Source organism: Petaurus breviceps, unplaced genomic scaffold (genome assembly GCF_028583685.1).
Source record: "Petaurus breviceps papuanus isolate PSGF00001 unplaced genomic scaffold, PetGlider_PUasm1.0 174, whole genome shotgun sequence".
Taxonomy (NCBI): domain Eukaryota; kingdom Metazoa; phylum Chordata; class Mammalia; order Diprotodontia; family Petauridae; genus Petaurus; species Petaurus breviceps.
In genome coordinates, this window is record NW_027185761.1 from 33,711,176 (window position 1) to 33,736,176 (window position 25,001).

Below are 25,001 nucleotides of genomic sequence, written 5' to 3' on the forward strand. Positions count from 1 at the left end.
ATAACAATTCCATTTGGTTATTTATATGGCTGAAATAAATGTGCCAGTCCTATAGACAATCATCTGTTTTGCCCAAATAGTTACAGACTAATTTTTAACTGTAATATTTTTGTCACAATTCCTATCTTACAATATCAATGTTAAAAAGGAAAATTGGAAAGGAGGAGCATGTCTGACAAGAAAAAAAATATATTATATATATATATATATATATATGAATGAACATATAGCAGAGTGGTACACAGTCAACCAGTTAGAATGTAGACTTCAATGACTACTTTAATATAATAGCAGTCTTTTTATCTAGTGATCAGTTGGGATCTGTACTCATTTGGACAATGACCATTACTGAAATGAGAGTGAATTATATAAAGGCCTCTGGGGAAAACAGTTTTCACAAAACCCATGAACAATATTCAGCAGGAAAGGTGTGAAGGCACACTCAAACCAGAAGGACATTGATGATTCTGGGCAAAGTTAAGGGACTGCTTTATAAGAGAGAGAGCGTGGCATAGTGGGATAAGTGCTGCATTTGAGTCAGAGGGTCTCAGTTTAAATCCTGGTTCTGATACTTACAACCTATGTGACTGTCAACAAATCACTTCTCCTCTCTCAGACTCCATTTCCTCATCTGTAAAATAAGGAGGTTTCACTAGATGTAGTCTAGGGTCCTTCCAGTTCTAAATAAAAGATCACAGGAACATCATTGGGCCAAGAGTGTGCAAACAGCAGGAAGGTGAAACTTCTAGAAACTGATACGTTGAGAAGAAAAAAAAAACTAACTCACAGCATAGACAGCTAGAATTACCCAACTCAGTGATTTAGAAAGCAATCACACTTACAAAACCATTTGTATTGGAGATGTATTTCCACAACATTTCTTGTACATGTCTGCTTCTCTCAACTCACACAGCCACCATCTGTGTTCAGACTATCATCATCCTTCCTGGATTACTGTAATTGCCTTTTATCAGTCTCTCTGTCCCAAGTCTCTCCCCACTCCAATATGATGATTTTCTTGAAGCTGAGGTTTGACTATGTCATCTCCCCACCCTTTCTCTTCACTGGCTCCTGGCTATCTCTATAAAGTCCTTTGTTTGGCAGTTAAAGCTCTTCACCACCTGGCTCTTTCCTTTCTTTTGAGCTTTCTTATAAAATATTCTCCTCCTTTCATCCTATGGTCCAGTCACATTAATTAGCCTATTTGCTCTTGTCACATACAATACTGTATCTTTCATCTTCAACCCTTTCTAATAGTTGAAAGGTTGAAAGACATTAAATTACTTTCTCCTGGTAACACAGGTACAAAGATTAAATTACCTTTCTCCTGGTAACATCAGAGGCAGGATTTGAACCCAGACCTTCTTAACTCCAAGGTCAGGACTCCATCCACTATGATCTTAATAAGGAAACTTCCTCTTTCAATGTGTGTGATCAGAGTCCTTCTCTCAATGCCCTGGTCAATAAAAACTTCCTTTGGACCACCATGTCATTTTGCTTTGTCTCTTTCTAATGCATTAAACATGTCGTATTGTATATCATAGTTTTCTGCATTTTTCTCTTTCTTTAACATCACACCCCACCCTGTCCCAGTTATAAAGTCAATATGTATGGTGATGATTTAAGTAACAGATGAAAATATCAAATGGTACCTTTCAATGGTTCAATGTCAAGGCAGCAGGAAGTCTCCAGTGGTGTCCCAAGAATCTGTGCTGGAACTGAGCTGTTTAACATTTCATCAATGATTTGGGTTAAGGTGTAGGTGGCCTACTCATAAATCTTATAGATGACACAAAGCTGGCATGACACAATAGTTGGACTATTGATGATGGAGTCAGAAGCTAGAGCTCTGGGCTGAATCCAATAAATTGAAACTCAATAAAGTCAAATGTAAAGTCTAATGTTTGAGTTCAAAAATCACGTTCATAGATATGGTATGAAGGATGAATTGTTAACATTAATTTTCTGAAGGAAAAAAGATCTGGGACTTTTAGTAGACTACTCAAGAGTCTGCAATGTGATGCAGCCAATGTGATCATGAAATGAATTTTTAAAAGGCAAATCCTGCGTTTTTTGGAGGTGATGAGATCTCTGTATTTTACCTTTATCATCACATATCTGGTGGATTGTGTTCTGTTCTAGGTCCATCTGCCTAAGGACACTGATGAGCTAGAGAACAATCAGGATGACGAAGGGCCTTGGATCTTTGTCACTGAAAGTTTAAAGGATCTGGGAATGCTTAGGCTGGAGAAGAGTAGACTGAGGTGGGTGGTCTTCTTAACAACTAGATTCAGTATTTGAAAGGATCCTTTGTGACAAAGGCATCAGACTTGTTCATTGGCTCCAGAGGTCCAAAGTAGGAGCAAATAGACTGAGCCACAAAGAGAAAAAAAAACCCAGAAAACCCTCCTTAGCAGTTATAATACTCCACAAGCAGGATGGGCTACCTCGGGAGATAATGAGTCTCTCTTCACTGGAGATCTTGAAGCATAGGATGAAAGTCAATTTGTCTCATGTGCATAGTGGGGAGTCCCTTTGGGTATGGATTGTCTGGGATGGCCACACAGTTATTCTCTGACTTTGAAATCCAGGGATTCAGAGTGGAGAGACTGTCTTATCTCACCTTTATTCTCTAGTGACTAAGTAGTGAGTACTTTGAACACATTGTTTCATCAAAATTTTGTCAAATGTATGAATGTTTGTCTTTGACATTTGAAACTAAAAGAAAACTTGAATCTAGGTGATATCAAATTTACATTCTGTCTATAAAGACTAGTCATTATATCGTCTGCATGTATAACCTCCCCATGCCCCTCTCATATACATGTATGTACATATACACATACATATATATGTATACACACAAATACACACACATATGTATACCCTGACTCCTCTGACAAGAGTACCAGAGAACTGTTCTAGACATTGTAGCAATAGTCTTTACTATGCTACTGAATCTCCCCTGTGATCTTTCATGGTAGAGAGAAGGAAGAGGGTCAAATTCATCTGAGGGAACATAGGACAGCAGATTTAGTTTGCGAATTAGAAACCAGGGACCACCAGAATTTGCAAGCCCATAAAATCTGATCATGAGATGAATCAACTTCATTTCTGTTTATTCACTCATCAAACATTAATGCTATGCACAAAACACTCTAGTAGATACTGGGGATGGGGGTAGGCAGAGATACACCAAGATAAATATGAAAGAAGGGGCTTAAAATCTAGTCAAGGGTGGCTTCTCAAATTAGAAAAGGGGACTAGTAAAATATAACCTGAGTATTTAAAAATGTTTAAAAGAAACAGGAGAAGCATCTTCCTTCCAAATACATCCTATAAACATTGGAAGCTGCTGTTCATTATAAGGGCTGGGGGGAAGGGGGATTAACTTGGATCATGGTGAATAAACTGTTTATGTGTGTATGTCTTTTTAATCTACATATATGTAGCAATGTTGGAGTAACATGTCTACAAATGCCTAAATGTTCCACGTGCAAAAAAAAAGGATATCAGCTTCTTGTAACCATCTGTAGTGTAATAGCTCTTGGCACAGACCTGCATTAACCTTTCATGCCTAACTGCATTGCTTTTGCTATTATGTTTACAAAGGTTTTTTCATGCTTGGGAGACATACATAGTGTCTGTGTCAGTCTCTGTCTCTCTCTGCATCTTTTTATGTACATAATATACATATATATGCATATAGATGCACGTACATATGTATATAAAATTTTCTGTGTAAATACACATAGATACATATCTGTATATATCTAGATATCTATTTATATGTGTATTATATGTGAAGAGAGGCAGAAATACCAAGAGACTGACAGGGAGATGGAGATGAGAATCAGGGAGAGGGAGAGGAAAAATGAGAGCAGAACTCTAGCTTCACTGCAGCTCAAAACATTATACATATTTTCACATCCTGACTATAATTTTAAATAGGAACATGTCACCGATTAAAATTGGTCTCTGCGCATTCCAATCCCTGGTGATTAGAATGTTGAGAGGCAAGCAAAGTCACTTTAAGATTTTTCTCTCCTCAAACATCCATTCCCTTCCTCCCTCTCACCCTCCCACTTTAAAACAAGCCAAAAGACTTTCTGTCTAAGAATGGGGAGATGACTCGGAGCGTGTGATTGCACTAGCTAATCCTGCTGCATTTACAAGGCATGGCCATGCTTCAGCTTCCCGCCACTGCCGAGTGGGTTCAGCAATATGCCTAACAAGGCTATTGGGTGACACGGAGCCTCAGAATTAAGATCAGAGAAGCAGCAATCGTGTTTGATTCAAGGAGGCAGCAAAGGGAACCCGAGGAGAGGCAATAACATGATGCCAGCCCTGGATCACCTGCTGCTGAATTCTGACGCCTCAAAATGGCCTGGACGAGGGAAGGCTCTAAAAGAGAATATCAAAAATCAGTTCTGGAGGTAACCAGGGCATGAAGAAGAATGTGTTTCCAGTTTCCCCTGGCATGTGCAAGTTTTACTAGGATGTTTACTCTTTGGATGCGCTGCTAGAGTGCCTTAAAATATGATAATTAGGCTCCAACAAATCCGGGTTTGCCTGACATCACAAACCATTCTGAGATGGTCCAAGCCTTATTTTTTAGTCTGGTACCCTTGGATTGGATTGTAGGCTTATATGAGCTAGAGAAGTGGGGAAGGAGGCCACATTTTCTCCAAACCTGCACTCTCTCTACCTTTCTTTGTTCACATTTACCTCCCTAGTGCCATGTTGAGTATACACAGTGCTACTTCTCATAGGCTGTCTTATACCCCACTGAGGCTGTTTTGGCTCTTTCTCTCTCACCCCTTAGAGAGAACCAGCTGCACCTGGCCAGCCATGATGGTCCCTAGAGCTAACTGCATTGTACTGTCTTATAAAGATTCATACTATCAGGAACAATCAATCAATTCACAAACACTTACAATGTTCTAGGTGCTATGCTGGCAATGCGAAGCTACAGAGATTAAAAGGAAATAGTCTCTGACTTTAAGGATCTTATATTCAATATGGGAAGCAAAATAGTTGTGTATACATATAGGAATAGGTATTGATTATTGTATTAAAAAACTCTCAGATGAGGAAACTCTATCATTGTAAGTTGTCTCCTTGATAGGATAATTGAAGAGAATGCCTAGAGCACTGAAAAATTATATATAAATATATACCAATATATACTGAATTCATTTAAAATGGTGCTGCTTTTTTGTTTTTTGGTGGAGTGAAACCTTGGCATATTAGCAGACCAGGAAAAACCTGGTGCAGAAAATAGCATCTATTTTAGGATCATAGATTTAGAGCTGGAGGGGGGCCCTCATTCCAATCCAAATCCTCCTCTTTTTAAAAAATAACTTTTTATTGATGCCTTTTTCTTACATCATCCTAATTATCCCCCATATTCTTCCCCCCTCACATTCCCAGAAAGCCACCCTATATGGTAAATAGTGTTGTTTTTCAAAGAGGAAAAAATCTGTACAACCACTTCATACACTGAAAAAAGTCTGAAAATATGTACAACATGTAATACCTATGGAGCTCCCATCTCTCCCAATGAATAGCCTTTTTAACACTTGAGAACATTGATGTACATAGAGGTGAAATGACCTACCCCAATTACCATAGTTAATAGCATTTTAGAGGGAATTTGAAATCAGAAATTCTCTACTCTACAAAGCCTACTGCTCTACCCACCACCCCAAACTGCCTTTCTGAGCACAACTTGAGTTATACTTCAAAGGAAACTAGGAATCAGTTAAGAAGGGAGTGCTTTTTAGTCAAGGGGGACAGTCCATGCAAAGGCACGAAGAATAGACACAGCATTTGTTTTGTTTTGTTTTGTTTTTGTTTTACTACAAGCTAGTTTTTATTAGTTCGTCTAAAGGTTCTTTCCTGCCTTGGGAGAGAGATACTACACCAATATCATTTAAAGCCTCATCCAGTGGTCTTACTTATCTCTGAAAACCAATTCCACATTCAGAACACATATTTTGGGCTCTGCTTTTGGAACCCCGTATCATGGCCCTTGTCAAAAGTTATGACTCAGCATTGACCTTGCTATATTTTTTCACAACATCCCCTGAAATCTTGGTTCAGGGGGAGTAGCAGTCTGAGAAAAAGACAGTCTACCATGGACAGGGACTGCACTACTCCTTTGACCTCAGGAGGAGCTGTGTGTAGCAATAATATTTTACATGAATTAACTAACTCCCTTTTTAAAAGGGATTTTCCTTGAAAGAGCTCTAATGCAAATTGTATTTCATCTGCTGGTGAGAGAGAAAGCACATGAGCATCTCCTTGTGCATGAGCAAGGAGCATAGGGAGAGACTGCAAATATATGAAACCTGACCAGTAGAGATATAATAACCCAACAGCATTCAGTTTCAAAATTAGAAATGTATTTCAAGAAATCATAATGTGATGCGAGCATGTGTAAATATGTGTACAGGTATACATAGACAGAGGGCACAAGACTAATTGAATAGGAAGTGATGATACTTAAGTGGTGAAATTGAGAGGTGAGAGAGGAATATAATGAGAGGAGATGGGGAGAGACAGAAGGGGGTAAAATATCTCATATAGAAGAGATAAAGAATAACTGTTACAATGGAGGGAAAGAACAGGAAGGCAAAAGGGAATGGGTCAACCTTACTGTCATTGAATTTGGCTTAGGGAGGAAATGACATACACACTAAATAGGGTATCTTGCTCTACAGGAGAGTAGGGGGAAGGGGATGAGAAGAGGGATGATGGAGGGGAGGGCACGTTGTGGGGGAGGGAAGTTGGAAGCACCCACTTTTGAAAAGGGACAGGGTCAAAGTAGAGAACAGAACAAATGGGGTGTGGGAATAGGACAGAGGGAAATATAGTCAGTCTTTCACAATATATCCACTGTGGAAAATGTTTTGTGTAGCTACACATGTACAACCTATATTGAACTGCTTATCTTCCCAGTAAGGGTGGGTGATGAGGGAAGAAGGGAAAGAATCTGAAATTCAAAGTTTTAAAATAAAATGTTTAAAAAATATAATTTTTTTTACATGCAACTGGGAAATATGATATATAGGCACTGGGGTATAGAGATCCATCTTGCCCTACTGGAAAGTCGGAGGGGAAAGGAGGAGGATATAGGAGAGAACAGACTGGGGGAGGGGGTATACAGTGGGACCACTGTTTACGGGTGGTGGGTAGGGGAAAGACAGGCAGAAAAATTATAACTCAAAATCTTGTGGAAATGAATGATGTAAACTAAAAATAAACATAAAATTTAATAAAAAAAAGAAATAATAATGTGTATGTTTGTGTGTATGTATATATATAGTGTGTGCATTTATGTATAGGTAAAGATGTAAATATGTACATATACATACATGCACACACATATATGTAAATATATTCCTTCCCACCTCACTTAAGCTTAAGGTTTTTCATTAATTTCAATAATTATTCAATAATTTAATTATATTTGTTGTATGTATGCAAGTGTGTGAACATATGCTCATTCGTTTTATCAAAAATACTCATTAAGCACCTACTTATTATGTACTATGCAGTTCTAAGCCTAACAATGGCGGATGACAGTCTTCTCTGAAGAATTAAAAATTAGTATCACCCACAGAACAATGGAGAGATACATGTTGGGCATTATGAGGTCATAAGACACAATAAATAAGGAAGAAGAACTAGAGTATTGGTTGCCATTGGAAAAATATGTAAGCAAAACAGATGATGTGCTGTCATGTGGCAAAAGTGATGGGTAGGCAACTGAAGTATTCTAGTGCACAAGGGCCAAATTTGGGGCCCATAACCTACAAGAGAGTTGCAAAGACCCTAACCATATGAAAATATAATTGAAAATTTTTAACAAAATAAAAATACAATACATCATAGATAATGTTAATTTGTGGTTTTCTAAGTCCATATGCGGCCTTCAAGAATCCAATTCTATTTGAGTTTGATACAACTTCTCCAAGAGAATTCTCTTGAGGTCAGGGGAAAGGGAGGAGGCCTCCAGAATTTGGGGTGCACCAATTGATTTGTGGATGTCCTCAAATGCATTTTGTCATACAAAGGCAGAGGTTGCTTTTGCCTCCTCTCTTCATCTGAGCTGCTGGACTGCTCACAGCCTAAAAAGGCTGATATGGGAATCACCAACTACATTCTTTCCCAAAAGGTCAAGGACCACTAGGTCTTGCTAAATTCCCTGCTATTACCTCCTAATGTCCTCCAGATCTTACTAGTTTCATTGCCTCTGAGTCCTGTGATCCTTCATTACTATCATCTTACCTATTTATGGAGTCTAAGGTTGGAGTTCAGGTCTTGTCATATACACCACTGGACCTTAAGACTTCCGGGCCTTTCCAACATATTTGTTGTCTTCTCCAATTAAGCATGAGATCCTTGAGGGAAATGATTGTATGTCTCTTTCTGTTTGTATGTCTAGTCCTTAGCACAGTAGGAGCTTAAATGATTTTTCATTCATTCCTTCACAAGTTCCAGAGCCAGGGCTAAGCTTATATTAGTAGAGGTGGTTTCCTCACTTCAATCTCCTGTATAATGATAAAAATGCAGGTCTGTTTGCTTGATCAAAAACAACCACAACAACAAATAATTTTTAAGGAAATTCATTCAGATGTGAGTCATTTTTTTATTTTGAATTATTTTATTCAAAGTTCTCAGAGGCTGTTTACTTTTTCTTCTCCTCATCTTGCTCTGCAGCCTCCTTGGCTCCTTTTACCCAGATTCCAAAGAGATGGGCATTGGCCTGGGCCATTCGAAGACTAGCAAGTGCCTTGAAATTCCTCTTGTCCTTTCCTTGGAAAGAGGATCAGTTTGGAATGACATTCTTTCAGTCGCTGCACATTTGCCTGAAGAGACTCAGTAGACTTATTTCAGTGAGGAGAGTCCACAGAGACACCAATGGTCCACACCACTTTTTTATGGATACCAGCCACCCAAAGTTCTTCCAAGCTGAATACTCTACCAGCACGAACTTTGGTGTGGTATCAGACAGTAGGGCACCTCACGATGGGCCAGATAGGACCAGATGCAGGACGAGGAGCAATTTGGCAGGCATTTGTTTGACAAGCCTTTCACCTTATGATCTTCCTGACTAGCTGGTTAAACCATGTGGCAACTTGTCTCTGCCGGTCTTTGTGGAAATGGGGCTTCAGAACCATGCCATTTCAGCTGGGCGCCATGGCTGCTTAGAGCTCCTCACAGTCACCTCAGCCGATCAGAAAGGAAAACTGTGAGTCAATTTTTAAAGAAACATAAGGAGTGAAATTTTCTATATTGTATATTATCAAAAAAAGCACTAGCATATCAAATGCTATGTGCAAGTTATGACTTTGAGAGCTACTTCAAAATTTAGAATAATATATATTCAATATCTAAAGGTAATTGAAAGAGATGCCTCTATAGGATATGACTATCTATTGACTGTATATTACATGCTCAATATGTGCAAGCATCTTATTGCTTTTTAGAAATTTGAATCCTAAATGCTCAACACGGTACTGGGGAAGAAAATAAACTGTTAATAAATGCTTTTATATTTATTCACTCTTTCATTTACAGATTATATCAAGAGACTGAGATAGAGATAGAGGAATAGAGATATGGGCATTGATATAAGTGTCACTTTTTAACTGAAAGCCACTTATATGTTCATAATAAGAGATATTCTCACTGTAAATTGCTAGAAGGGATAGCCCTCTTTGCTTCATGAAGCACTGACTATAATGCCATTCTAAGTTGCTTGCTATTTAATAAATGATTTTGATGATTAAATGATAGCAACCTCCAAAGTGCCAACCTTCTCAGAATAGTTTCAGACTTGTAGCCTGTGACCACTCCATCTTTCACAATATAGAGCCTGCCCCCTTTAGCAAAGATTATCTTAGTACTTAATGTGAACAGAAGGACTTGATCACACATAGTAAGGAAACAAACTCATGTTATGAGCCAACAATAAGAAATGATTGCTAAAAAAAACCTCATGCAATTAACAGAAAAACAAAGAAGGCAATTGACTCACTATGTTCTTTGCTGGTCATGCATCCAACTCTGGGTTCCACATTTTAATAGGAACATAGACAAGTGGTAGATTGGAATGGATGGAGTGCATGTAAGGAATAGTTGAAAAAAAAAGTCTTGCTCTAAATAGAGGACAGGAGACCTAAGGAGCAACTAAATAGCTATCTGAAAGTATTTCTAGGACTGTAATATGGAAAAAAGAATAATATTGGGAAGTTAAAGGCTGTCAGATTTCAGTCCAACAGAAGGAAGAACTTCCAGACAACTGGAACTATCCAACAATGGAAGTGTGCTTTACAAAATAGTGGAGTCCTGAATAATAGGACACTTTTGGAATGAGCAAGGCAAAGCATCTGCCAGGGACTCCTGTAATGAGAATAAGGCTACGTTAGGTGCTTTGGGGGCAGTAATATACTAGAATTCTGCTTTCATATTTAAGAAGAAAAAAGTTCTCTTATGTCTTTATTATTGGAGGCAAAAAAGAAGTAATGAAATGGGAAGGAGTAAGACTAATACATATTTTGATACATGCACATGTTTTGGTTTTGAGAAATAAAGTCAATCTTTTCCCAACTCAATCCTGCTCAGGATAGATCTACTGAGAATTTAGAGCAACTGTTTGCACTTTGGTTAGCTGCTTGTAAAGAGTTCTACAACACGAATTACCTATATGGATTCATACTAAATCAACTTAGTGTCTTATATATTGTCAATAAAACTGATTTCTGGGGAATTTTCTTCATTGTTACTTCAGTGAAATGTAGTTCTCTGATAACATGCTACATGAAAAGCCATAAATTAAGCAAGGAAAATAATGCCCCCAAACTAATTCATTTCATGTGAAAGTTTACTTTATACAAAACAAAAAAATTTACAAGAATCTTAATTTACTTAACCAGAAGTTATACTGTAAGACATAGGCCTCTGAGGTACCTCGAATCTTGAAATACTGATAAGACCCAATAATCCAGATGAAAAGTGAAAAATTCAGTTAGACACCTGGGGCTCTGATCTATGCAATGCCAAACATCCAGATGTTTCCAGATATATCTGATATCGTGTGGACAAAACACCCAGCTGACTTACTCTTCATCCAAATATTTTGGCATCATATAAACACATCTGGTATGTACACTTAGAGAATTCAAACTGATTGGTATAGTGACTTAAGAAAAGAATAAATAGTAGGACAGAGAAGAGAGAAATATGCTCAGAAAAATGTAAAAGTGAAATTTAAATGACTTGAGTATTGTCTTTGTTCTCCATTCTTATAGCATCACAGCCAATTGTGGATTGTCCATCTATATATTTTTACCTGTCTCCTCTTCTCCCCCATGCATGCTCACCATATACAGAGGCTACTCTTTGCAAAATATATTACAAATCTCATGGCAGTTTAAGCAATTCTAATGACAAAGATCTTGGAACTACTTTAGAAAACTGAAAACATTTGCTGTTGATCCAGGAATGAGAAAGACCATGAAACAAATTGACCATCTGGCTTTGGAAAAAGCAAAAGGCAGGTTTTAAACTGTGTTCTATCTCTAATGAACTCTCCTGATATTTAGGATTAACATGGAAAATAAGAAAGGCAGCATGACACAATGGATTTAGATCTGGCCTTGAAGCCAGAAAACCCTGAGTTCAAGTCTCATTTCTGACACTGCCTGACTATGTGATCCCGGGTAACCACTTCATCTCTTAGTAGGCTAGCCAAATGCTTAAGAGTAAAAGTTACAAAGAAAGTGGTGGGCCACACTGGCAGGAGAATTTCATCCCTGAACACTTCTTGTACTAACATCACAGATCCAGTTCCTGCCTATGGAAATTTATATATACATATCTATATATCTGTGTGTGTGCATGTGTGTACACATATATACATAGACATGGGTGTGTATATGTACTATAAAACATGCACATACATATATGAATATACACTATATTATACGATCTCTATATTACATATAATATATCACTATAGAGTATATATAGTTATATACTATATTACTAACTATAGTTATATGTATATATATGTGTGTAGTTGTATATGGGTGAATACATGCATGCATGTGCTAGTCACATATACATATATACACACATGATATATACATACATATACAGTGAATCTTAGGGTCAGGGGCCTGCTATATATAATTATATATATATATAATCCCAGACCCTAAGATTCATTGTAGAAAAGGTTAGTTATCTGCTATGCTACCTACTTTTGCCTCTGTATATGAGAATATTAATGAAATTACCATTCCTATTCCTGGAAAAGGCTTGCTATTTGATGTTCCTATTCCTTCATTCAAAATCCATGTGGCTTTCCTGACCAGAACAGCCCTTGTAGGCCACCACTAACTTATATGTATTCCCTTCCCTTTCAAGAAAATGGACTCCTTGAGGGAAGACTTCATCTTGCTTTTAAAAATCTTAATCACAAGTGCTCAGTACTCACATACATATACATACGTGTATACATGTGTATATGTGGGGAGAGAGAGACACAAAGAGAAATGCAGAGACAGAAAAAGAAAGAAAAGGAATCCTTAGAAATTTTAAATTAAAAAATGTTAAAAAAAAAAAGTCCAAGCATTTTTTCTCCTATTTTTACTCACTTGGCATACTATACAAGTGAATGAAAAAGCTTGAGGAAGTATCCAATGTCTAATCCTATATGGATGGTTGATTTGAAACTACTAGCATTAGACAAATGCTCCTATGTCTCCTTTAACATAAAGTAGCTAGATTAGCCAATTATTCTTTCCTGAGTCCGTACACACAGCCTTCTCTTCCCATAGCCTAGAGTAATAGTTTCTAACAGAGAGTGCATGGCCTTGGGTTTTCCTTTCTTATTTGCCTGGTACTCCATGGACAGCCTACATATAAATGGTGCCCATTATTGACTGCCTGAGGAAGTTAACAGGGCCTGTTTCTCTGCTATATCACAGAAATCTTAAGTGCTTATATCTGCCATTTTAATGAAACATACATTTTACAAAGGAGCTGTGTGGCATATGGTGGCAGTGGGGCTCTTTGTGATTCACCCAACCAATGAATTGAAGTGTTAAGTTTAAGTGGTTGAAACATTTTTTGTTGTTATTTTTTTTTAAATCCAGTCTCCTTATTGTAAGCTTGAGTTAAACAGAAAAAATAAGTTGAAAATGAACTCAGACTTTTTCTGCTTGTCTAAGCAGTCATTATCTTTGTAGGTGAATGGAATCATTTGCTTGGGGACTGCCTAAGGATGAATTCTACTCCAAAGGTGTGCACTTCTGAAAATGTGGGGTTTATTAGAATAATGACAGGGAATGCCTAGTAATAGCTAAAATGTTGTACCTTTACAACTCAGTGAATCTAAAAGTGCTTCAAAAATAATCAAAATAAAGAATAGATGCCAAGGCAATTTGCAGTTCACCTTCTAGATACTTCAATGGGTCTCTGATTTCATTCATGTTGGTCACTGGGCAGATCACAGCCCATATTTGCCTTCCTTTTGTGATATTGTCCATATCTACCCCAAGATTACAATATGCTGTATGCCCAGTGATCTGGAGGCCTTCATTCTGTTCTTTTGACATTGTATGGATACTATTAAAGTACATGGACTATCTTCAGTTACTCCTTGTTTCTCTTTCATTGCCTTCTCTACTCTTTTTTCATCTCCTTATTTCCCTTGCCCCTTTTCTATTTTCTATTCTCTGTAACTTAAGTTATAATATTCACTTAATACCTGGACTATCTTTGCTCTTTAATTATACATTTCTTTGATGGCATCAAATATCTATCTAAATAAACATCTATAGCTTTATTGCAATTTTTTGTTTTTGTTTTAGTTTCACTCTGCTTGCATCTACCATGTGCTTTTTCATTACCTCTTGGTTGATCATTAATTTCATTTTATTTCAGAAAATAAAGTATCCCATGATTCACAGGCATAAATCATCCTTGGAAGAATAGGATCATATGATTATAGATCTAGACGTGGAAGGGAACTTAGAAGCCATCAATTACAATCTCCAAATCTTGCAGATGAAGACATCGAGTCCCAGAATCACACAGGTAGAAATTAGTCAAGTTGAGATTCAAACTCAGGTCCTATGACTGCAAGTTCTATATCCTTTCTACTGCATCACTTTAGTATTGAAGATTTGGGTCTTGGTTTCAGAGACAAACTTGGAGTTATTAGAAGTACTATATAATTTCTTAAAGGCAATCCAACTTATTCTCCTGTTCAATTCTGGGGTCAGTTCACAGTTCATTTGCAGTATTGTCTAAGATATATGGGTGGAAAGATGAGCCCCATGGATTGCTACTCTATGAGTGGCAACACGCACAAAAACACACAAATAAAAACGTATCTTCACATGACAAAGGCCATGGGAATGATTCCATAACTACTAGGTGCTCAGTTATAATGCTGAATATTTTAAAGACCTCCAGACATAATTTTGTAGTCCCTTCTGTCCTGGCAAATGGTTATAGTTTGGGTAAGAATCTGACATTCAAGTCAGCAAGGATATTGGTGAGAAAAGTTAGTCAGAATTGTTAAACATGCATTAAATGTCTACTATGTGCTAGGCATGGCATCCAATACTGGAGATACAAAGAAAGACAAAGGATATTCCATACCCTGAAGGAGCTCACTAATGGCGAAAATGACACACACAAAAAGCTAGAAAGGTAGAGAGAGAAAGGGATCCTCATGGTGATAATTTACTCCAAAGGAGCAGGATAAAGTCTAATTGCAAGGTAGAAAATGATCTGAGGAGGTGTGATTTAAAGAGTTGATTTCATTTTGCTGAATGGTGAGTTACTGGAGACGAAGTTCAGGAGAGTAGCAGTTTGGGAAATGATGAGGCAAGTACTCTGAGCAGGAAGGAATTCATTTTGGTTTTGTTATAAGCTTTAAAATTTTTTGCAGCTTATGTATAAATGCTATGTATGTTTTCCAGTCTTAATCATATGTTCAGCACTTCACAGAATTTTACACAGAATCCCACACTAACTTGGGGGAAAAAAAGGAAGGGTAATTGACCAAGATAATTTTTACCTTTCTATTCTCTGATTTTAACAAAAAAATATGAATTAATTTTAATTTTGTTTCAATTTTTAGGTCCTGTTGATATCCCACATGAAAAAGATATTTTCATCTATTGACCAACTCTGGAAATTTCACACATTTCTTTCATGGAATAGCAGACATTCTGTATTATTGGTAGGCAGTGCAAATAGGAATAAGAAATATAATTACAAGAAGTCTAAATATAGAGCAAATCCTTGGTTTGTGGGGTTAATGGAGACACTGCTTTAAAGGAACAAAAATCTATATTAAAGGAAATGTTTGGAATTAATTGCTATTTCTAAGCCTTGGTAATATATCATAACTTAAATTGTGGAAAAGAAAGAAGAAGAAATGGGAACAGGAAGAATAGGGAAGATAAAAAAAAAGTGGGGGGGGGAGAAGAAAATGCAAGAGATGGAAATATGTAGAATTTCAGCATTTTTCTTTAACTTTCTGTGTGGATCTCTGATTTTCTGATTATGCCACACTGAGGCCTAGGTCCAGGTCATAAAGAAACTTAGAACAAATCAAAGGTGTTCCAGTGCCCTGCTTTATCCTCAGTGGTGCATTTCTGAGTTCTCCAGCAAGACTTTGCTCATTCCTGGAGGAGAGAGACCCACTTCAGCAACTAGGACATAACATATATCATCTTCATTTATCCATATCTATACCTATGAGAGATCTATTTCTTCATCATAATATGAGTCTCATACAATAATGTATCTGGAACTGGAAAGGACCTCAGAGTTCAATTAATCAAAATCATTCATATTATAAATGAGGAAACTCACATAGGTAACAAACAGAGATAGGATTTGAAAACAGGACCTCTGATTCCAGAGCTGGTGGTCTTTGCCTTCTATCACACTGTCCTCCTGATGGAAACTACTAGAAATCCAAGTCAAGGATGTGAAAGGGAAATTTTGGAATCAGAACATTTCTAGGTTCACACTTGATTTCATCCATAATAGAAAGCACAAACGTCAAAGACTATCATAGGAAGTCCGATTTCATTCTCTTCTTCTCCCTTCTCATTCTACTCCAAGTGTGCCCTGTTTGTAGAAACTTAGAAAGAATGAAGAAAATATAGGAGGGAAGGATATTATCCCTATGAGGGTTATAGTAGGAAATCTTTGGGTTAGAGCTTCATTCGTTATTGCATATGGATGGTAGCAAATCACAAGGAAAAAATACAAATGGGCATTTATACATTTAAACAGCACATTACAAAGTGTGCAAAATACATTCCTATATGAAAGCCTCTTGACAACCTTTTCAGGTGGGTAGCTCATAAGGGTGTTATTACCCCCATTTCTACAGAGGAAAAAACTAAGGCCTAGATGTTAAGCTGTAATCACACAGCTAGTCAGAATCAGAGACAGAATCCAAATCAAGTCACTCTAGACTCCAAGCTCAGTGTCTTTTCCACTATACAGGGCTACTTTTAAGGTGTTATATTTGGAAATTCCCCTTCAGTTTGTCAGGATGTATTCATTTGAAAAGAACAATTTGAGAAAGAACTTGACAGAAAAGTAGTAACCCAAGTTAGTAAACTAAAAATTATGCTGCACAGTCTTTATGGAATCTGATTTTTGCATGTATCTGTGGACAGTAGGGAGTAAAGTATCATGGCACAGTATAGAGAACTTGGGATTTGGAATCAAGAGAACAAAAGTCTGAAGTCTCCTGCTGACACTCAGGATGTCTAGGTTGCATAGTGGATAGAACACGGGGCCTAGATTTAAAAAAATTCATCTTCCCGAGTTCAAATCTGACCTCAGACAGTTACTAGCTGTGTGACCCTGGGAGAGAAACTCAACTTTGTCTGTCACAGTTCTTCATTTGTAAAATAAACTGGAGAAGGAAATAGCAAAGCACTTCTTTGCCAAGAAAACCCCAAATGGGATCACAAAGAATCAGGTGTGATTGAAACAAATGAACAACAACAATTGTGAATGTGAACAAGGCACTTGATCTCACTAAGACTCAGTGATCCTCATAAAATGAGGATAAAAATACCTTTATTATCATACCTTATATGCATGAAATGACCCACTTTAGGGAAAGCTCATTGCAAAACCTAAAGTGCTATGTAAATGTCAGTTATGGTTGTGATGAAAATGATGATCATCATCATGATGGTGGTAGGGATGTTGATGATGATATTGTTGTTGATGATGGCGATGTTTTTGGTGATGATTTTGTTGGTGATAATGATATTTATGATGATGATGAAACAGGTACTTCATGTGGCTGTTAATTTGGTAGATATTTCCTCCTTTTAGCCAGATGACACCAATACCAGCAAACAAAATATCCCCTATATATGGGCAAGTGTGAATGAATACACATTTATATATATATTATTATATACACACACAGACATATATATGCATGCACATTAAAAGCATTATATGCATATATGTATGAGTATACTCTGTCAGATAACATTTATCAACATTATACAAATAGTAAAAATAAGAAGAAACCATTACAAATAATTTTTTTTCCAAAAGCTTTAGGATTTATTCAGCTCTTTATATACACAAACACATATTTTATATCCAAATAAATATATTTGTGTGCATATATTTATATACATACACATGCATAAGATTAATCCTTTCATGTGCATATACACATGTTAATGTATGAATGTAAATTAATAAAATATTTGAGCAAATTCCTCAAAATGTTTCCCTCTGTCTTCCCCTGTTCAGGTACCTCTCATCAGCCATGCTCTAAGCTGACAGTAGATTACCACCTTTTGAGCTGTGTGAATTTCCCAGTCTTGATCTGAAAGCAATTCCAACAGTTCAGGTAAGAGTAAATTCAAAGCTTTCAGTCTTTTATAAATGTGTCTTTTGAGTAACTGCGATTCCACAGACTCTCAGCCCAACTGTTCATGCTCCTTCAAAGTTGTTACTCTGTTCATTGCCTCTTTAGCTCAGATTCATTCAAACATCTTTGTTTTGACATGAGTTTCTTCACCAACAGTACAAGCTTCTTTCTGGCATGTTAATTTGCTTCTGGTATACATATCATTTAAATGGAGGTAATAGAGTTGGAATCAGAGAGTTTATATTGATTTAAAAAAAAACAAGGTAGATGAAACTCTATGTGCATATTTGCATTTATGCCCTTTTTGTGTATTTGAGATGATGTCTTTTTCATCTCAATTTTTTTTTCTTTTTATATTTACTATATTCAGGTAACTTGGCTAGAGATAAATTTTTCCGGTTGTAACATCTCCATTGTAACTCTTATAAATCTTTTCTTTTCATTATCTCATTTGATCCAATCCAATAAATATTTATTAAGCACCTACTATATACCAGACACTGTGCTAAATTATGGGGATACAATTAATCAATAGGAAGACAATCCCTGCCCTCAAGGAGCTTGCAATCTAATGAGGGATACAATAAACAAAAGAGGCAGGAGGGGAAAGACACCAGGGGATACTCAGCACCCTCGCATCTTGTTAAGTGGAGACAAAACTGGGCAGTGTAACCAAGGCAAAGTAGAATGAGCTGAGAGTCCAGTTTCTGCCCTCTGTGAGAGGAATTTGGGGAGAATAGACTGAGGGAAGTGGTGTTACTCAAGGCTTGAGTCAGCACCATGGTGATGACAAGTTGCTGATTCTATGACTTCTCCATGACTTGAGCTTCCCAGGCACTGATCAAGAATCTCAACAGGTTCAAAAATGGATGTATCCAATCTCACCCCACCACTATTCCATTTCTAAATACAAAACCAAACTAATCTCTACCTCCAACTAATCTCTCTTGACAGTTGATGGTATACTCACTTTATCAGTCACGCACATTTAAAAATTTAGACTAATCTTTGACTTTTCTTCCTATCTCTATACAATCCCTCCCCTCATGCCATTCACATTCCAAAATCCATTGATTCGAGCTCTGTAGTATCAATCACATCTTTTCTTTCTATTTGCATTTCAACCACTCATTTTCGGGCCTTATTCCTCTACTCCTAGGCGACTACACAGTAAGACCTTCAGGAACTAACTGATGCAGAATGAAGTGAGCAAAACCAAGAAAGCAATATGCACAATGATTGCAACAATGCAAATGGAAAGAAAAATAGCATGTGCAAAGAAGCACAAACAATAAAAAAATCAATGTTGAAAAATTATAAAAGGCAAGTATGGCTTAAAAGAAGAGAGATAAAAAGACATTCCTACCCCAACCCGTTGCAGAGGTGGGAGGTCTGCAAATGGTGTACATTGCACATATCTTCAGATTTATTTTAATGCATTGATGTTATGATGCTTTTTCCCTCTTTTTCCTTTTTTTGTCTTTTAAAAATATTCTTTGTTTTGTGGGGTGGCTTTTGGTGGTGGGGGAGAAAAGAATAGTCCCAGGAAAATATGGTGTAAAATAACAAAAGGCGTTTATACAATTCATGTGTTTATATGCACATTATGCATATATGTATACATACATACTATGAATACATATTGTTACATATGTATACATACACATGCATATATCAGATTCGAACACAATGGAGTGGAATCTAAAGAAAGAGAACCATTATACAAAGTAATGAGTGACTTAGGAAAGGAGTTTACACTGGGGGCTTTGGCACTGAAGAAGAACATTTGAAGAAGGGTCATTAGAGCATCAGTATGCTAGATTATATCAAGCATGCAGCCTTTTTTTTTTTGCCAAAGGAAGTTGTGTAGCAGTAAAATAATAAAATTATAAACAAATTGCCCAACCCACGCCCTTAACTCTTAACTCAGCATAAAATGCTTTTCTTTGCCCCTGCCATTCAGGAATAATCTAAGCAGGAGTATCCCTAGGAAAGTATAGGTCTAAGGGTTACCCACATTTTGCCATTCTCTCCCTTTCCCCACAACATTTTATGTGGGTGAAATCTGATTTAAATAGGGCAGGCTTCAAGAAGAAAAGAAGGGGAAAAAGTCACAAAAGGGACAGACATCACTTGAGACAAAAAAATGTCATCAGATAGTCAGCTCCACTCTTGCTTCTGATGCCTTAATAATGATGGCAATGGGGTTGACATGATAACTGTGGGTGGATTTGAACATCTCACATCTTTTTTTTTTTTAGCATTAACTGTTGGCCTCACTGTCTTTTCCCACTCAGTTTCTTCTGGAGTCACTATCTATTTCTGTGAAGGCCTGGAAGCCTTCATCTCCAACCCTAGCTTACATATAGTTCCCCCTGACAAGATTATCTAAGTTTGACATCAGTTATTGATCCATACCCACTCAAAACTAGACCATGAGCTCTCACTAGCGTATTTATTTTTACTAGTCAGCAGAGGACACAATTAATAAAATGCCAGTGGTCATTTCTGTACTCTAGAGGAAAAGAGGTAAGTTCATCAAATTGATCAGGGGAACTTTGCCCATATGTGGTATGGAACTCATATCAGGAGATCTAGCTTTGGATCTCATCATAAGATTGTGATAATTAACAAGCTATTTGTCCTTATTTAGGCTCCTGCCAAAGTATGTATGAAATTAGATAATGACAGTAATATTTATTTGCTTACTATTTTCTTTTCAGGCAGTGACTTAAAGTACTAGTATTACTATACCTGCCTAACTACCATAACAGTGGAGAACCCTCTGAAGTATAGGGCTTGGGACAATCAGGCCAATTTCTGTATATAATACAGTGATAACTCAATGGAAAGGACACTGACCCTGGAGGTGGAAGACCTAGGTTCAAATCCCACCTCTGACACTTATTATCTATGTAACACTAGGGAAGTCATATAACCTCCCATCCCTTAGTTTCCTTTTTCTTTGAAATTAGGAGGTTGGGCTAGCTAATTGCCAAGACACATTCCAGCTTTGTCTTTGACCCTGTGATCCCATGTCTGGGACATGAAAAATAGACAGCATTCCTCTCTTGCCTGAACGATGACTGAATCAAGGAAAATCAAAGAGCCCAGAAGAAGAGTAATAGTAATCTTAGTAGAGTGCAGGGACTGAGATAAAGATGACACACCCAGAAAAGATGCCATCTTCCAGAATGCAGGGACACTGTTAACACTGTACACCAGCAGCTTCAAGACCATAGCCTTTTGGCACAAGTTTGCATCCCAGTACACCTCACAAACCAAATTGGAGAACTCATGATTCCATTTGGCTTGATAGTTCTATTATTCTAGTCTCTAACTTAGCTGGCTTGTTACAGTAGAAAGTTCCAGGTTTTTCCAGATGTAATACTTGCTAAATTAAGTTGGGAAAATTATAGGTGGCCATTGGCCTGGATGAGTATAACTAATGAAGCTGTTAATATTTTCTCTCCATGAAAAGTCCTAACTATAATGATCATAATAAGCTAAAGTTCATCAGTATGCCATGTATGTCTGCATGAGGTTGTAGAGAGAGGGCAAATTGAAAATGTTAAAATCCCTTCTGGTTTCTGTCTGTAGATAAATTCTCAAGAGCATTGCTGTCTGTTAAAGTTTTACCACCTTGTAATATTTTTAAATGGTTATGCTATTTTCAGCAAGGATTTCCCCCCCTCCCTTTCTTCCATGGTTCGGTTATTTCCAAGGCATCCACAATGCCCCATACTACTTGTATGTTTCCTGAATTTTCAGCCCTTGACTCTCTGCCTTTTAATCTAGTTATTAACTCTCTCCTTTCTAAATCTTTCTCGCATTCTAGACTTCATTTCATTGCCATGGTTGTGACAGGGCATGTGGGAAATGGGAAATCAGTTATCTAGCAAAAGGAGACTTTCCAACATGATTGGAAATGCTTCAGCAAGGCAGTTTCTTAGAAAGAGAAACAATACAATGAAGCAAAATTTAAAAAAAAGGAAGAGGAGGTTACTACTATTGGACATTTGGATAACTGTGTATATGAAAGCTACTAATGAAAAGACTCTCCTAATATTACTTGAATATTTGTTACTTGCAAGAGGACAGATAGTAAGTACTATGTTTAATATTTGGCCCGAATCACTTATTACTTAGTTCTTCCTCTCAAATGTTGGCAAGAGGAGGGAGGCAGAAGCAGAGAAAAAATTTACAGTAAAGAAGAAGAATCCTCAGAATAGAAACAGTTTATCCAGCTGCATCGAGGATTCCTGCTTCGCAATCAGAATATTATATAATGCCTATTTCACTGAGCACTCACCATCCCAGTCGGGGCTCGGAATGCTTCAGTGAAAAAAGACATTTGGAGTCTGGGCCTGAGCTTTGTTGTAATTTTGTGATTCATTAGCCCTACTGTCTCCCAGAGTGGCATTATCTATGTCCACATACTTACCGGAGGTCCCATTAGATACTACATGAAACTCACGAATTAGGGATACATGCTTGGGATGTAGAGAATGTAAAAAGTTTAAAGAAACTCTTCTCTTCTCTACAAGTTTGCTGGAAGACTACCCATTCTCTCTGATCATAGGTACTGGCCTCTGACAAGATATCATTCCTGTTGCAAGTTCAAGCTATACCTGTATGATTGACTATTCAACACAGAGCTCCTCGTCATTCATCTCTCTGGGATCATCTGTCAATTCCACAGTCTATCTTCCTTGAATTATACTAGACCTCTTCTCTATTGCCTCCTGCCAGATGCAGCTGTTAACAATGGCAGAGATTTTGCTGAACAAAGAAATGAAATGCCTGCATTTGGGAAGGGTGCAGTTTTTCATAAGACAGGCAATCTTGAAAGATCGAAAACTCTGAGGAAGGAGAAAATGTAGCCATATTAAAGTGGAGACCAACTGAGAAATACATTGTTCCATCTAATAAATATTTATTGAACTACTATGTATAAAACACCGTGCTAGGCACTAGAGCTACAGAGAAAAGAAAAAAAAATGTTAAACAGTCCCTGCTCTCAAGGAACTGGTAATTTATTTGTTGTAGTGGTAGAGAGGAATATAGTATGCGTGCAGATAAGCACATTAAATACATGATGGATTGATGATTTTATCAGTGTGTCAGCCTGGGGAACCCCTTCTATTAGCATAGATTCAGTAGATAACAGGAAGGCTATTGTCTGAGGCACATCGAGGTTAAGTGACTTGACCAGGGTCACAAAGCTTGTAAGCATCAGGGGCATGATGTAAAGTCAGGTTTTTGGAACTTTAAGTCTAGAACACTAAGCATTCACTTTATCACACTGTTTCCATATACATGTAAATAAATACAAGGTAACTTGAGAGAGAGAGAGAGAGAGAGAGAGAGAGAGAGAGAGAGAGAGAGAGAGAGAGAGAGAGAGAGAGAGAGAGCGCACTAATGATTTATGGGTATGGACAATGATACTAAAAAAGGCTTCATGTAGGAGATGGTACCTAACATTAGCCTTGAAAGTCTTTAGCTTGAAGAGGTTGAAGAAGGACAATGTACATTTCAGGCCTAAGGTACAGTCTAGGAATAAGATGCTGAGTTAGGGGATGAGTTAGTAGGCCTACTCCAGGGCCCTAGAGATCTTCATATGTGCAGATATTAGCATGTCTATGTGTACTTAAACTCACAATCAGCTATTACCACTGAGTGAATTGCTAAAACTCTAAAACTAAAACACTAAAAGTGAATCTAAAACTGATATTGGGCTTTCCTTCCTATCCAAGAGGGGGAAAATTCACTATTTATTAAAATTATTTAAAATAGCTTCTGTTTTTTTGACAGTGGAATGGTTCTATGCGTGGCTTAGCAAATTATTTCAGATTGTCCACACTCCTACACCCTTCCATTAGTGTAGAAAATGAAAAGCATACCTGAATGCTATGGTTGAATACACATTATATTTTGTGATCTTGTAGGTCTGTTTCATCAGCCTCTTAGAGGATGAATTCCCTGAGGGCAATTACTCTACCATTTAAATTGAGGAAGCTGGAGAATTGTAGAACCCACTAAGAAAAAAAAAGATTTCTAAACCAGCCTTTCCTTAGACTCCAGGTAGCAAAAGCCTAGTTGTGACTCACCTCGGTACTGAGAGAGGACTAAAAACTCTCTCCTGTCTTTTCTTCCTTTCTCCTCCCCTTCCCTCTTTTTTCCTCTTTCTTCCCCTCCTTCCCCTACTTTTCCCTTTTCTCTACTCTCTCTTACACAATACACAAGAAGATGAATGATCTTGATGGCATCAAGGGGCTAACATATCATACAAAGTTTCTAATCCTTTGGAGTTGGTGGTGTTGCTTTTATACTTCTGAAGTGCTATCTTAAACTGGAAAAACCAATTTAATTCGTATTTAATAGGTGCCTGTGCTGTGACTAGTGTCGTCCTGGGCATTGGGGATACACAGAAAAGGAATGGTCTTTGCCCTTAAGAAATATACATGGGAGGGGTGAATTGTAAAGAAAAAAAATAGTGGTGTTTTCTTGGCAAAGATATTGGAGTACCTTGCCATTTCCTTCTCCAGTGGATTAAGGCAAACAGAAATTATGTGACTTGTCCGGCGTCACACAGCTAGCAAGTGTCTGATGCAGAATTTGAACTCGGGGCTTCTTGACTCTAGGTCCAGCACTCTATCCAATGATCCACCTCATAATACAAAGAACTGATTGATGGGGAGCAATAATGACTGGGGGAATTAGCTGAATGGAGGTGCAGTGAAGACAGCGGTGTACTCTGTTCATGCACCAGACCTTGGTTACATAGGAAAGGCCTCTTGCTGGAGGTGAAGTTTGAACTGATTACTGATGGAAGTTAAAGATTCTGAGAATAGAGAAGGGAGTTCATTCAAGGGTGGGGGACAGTGTTTGCAAAGACAGAGAGGTGGTAGAAGAAATGTCATGTACTGATCCCCAGAATGATTTGATAAGGACACCACAACAAACTGTAAAACTGTATTTCTTTTTCTTAAATAACCAGGTACCAAACCCATACTACACTAAAAACAAAACATTCAAGGGA

At 37.5% G+C, this 25,001-nt stretch overlaps 1 protein-coding gene and 1 pseudogene across 3 annotated transcripts in view; both read right to left on the reverse strand.

Annotated features, from left to right (window-relative positions):
• CNTN4 (contactin 4) overlaps positions 1 to 25,001 on the reverse strand; it is a 598,977-nt gene that overhangs the window by 501,728 nt on the left and 72,248 nt on the right. The gene's annotated exons all lie outside the window — the stretch shown is intronic.
• LOC138158421 (large ribosomal subunit protein eL13 pseudogene) lies at positions 8,652 to 9,209 on the reverse strand (annotated as a pseudogene).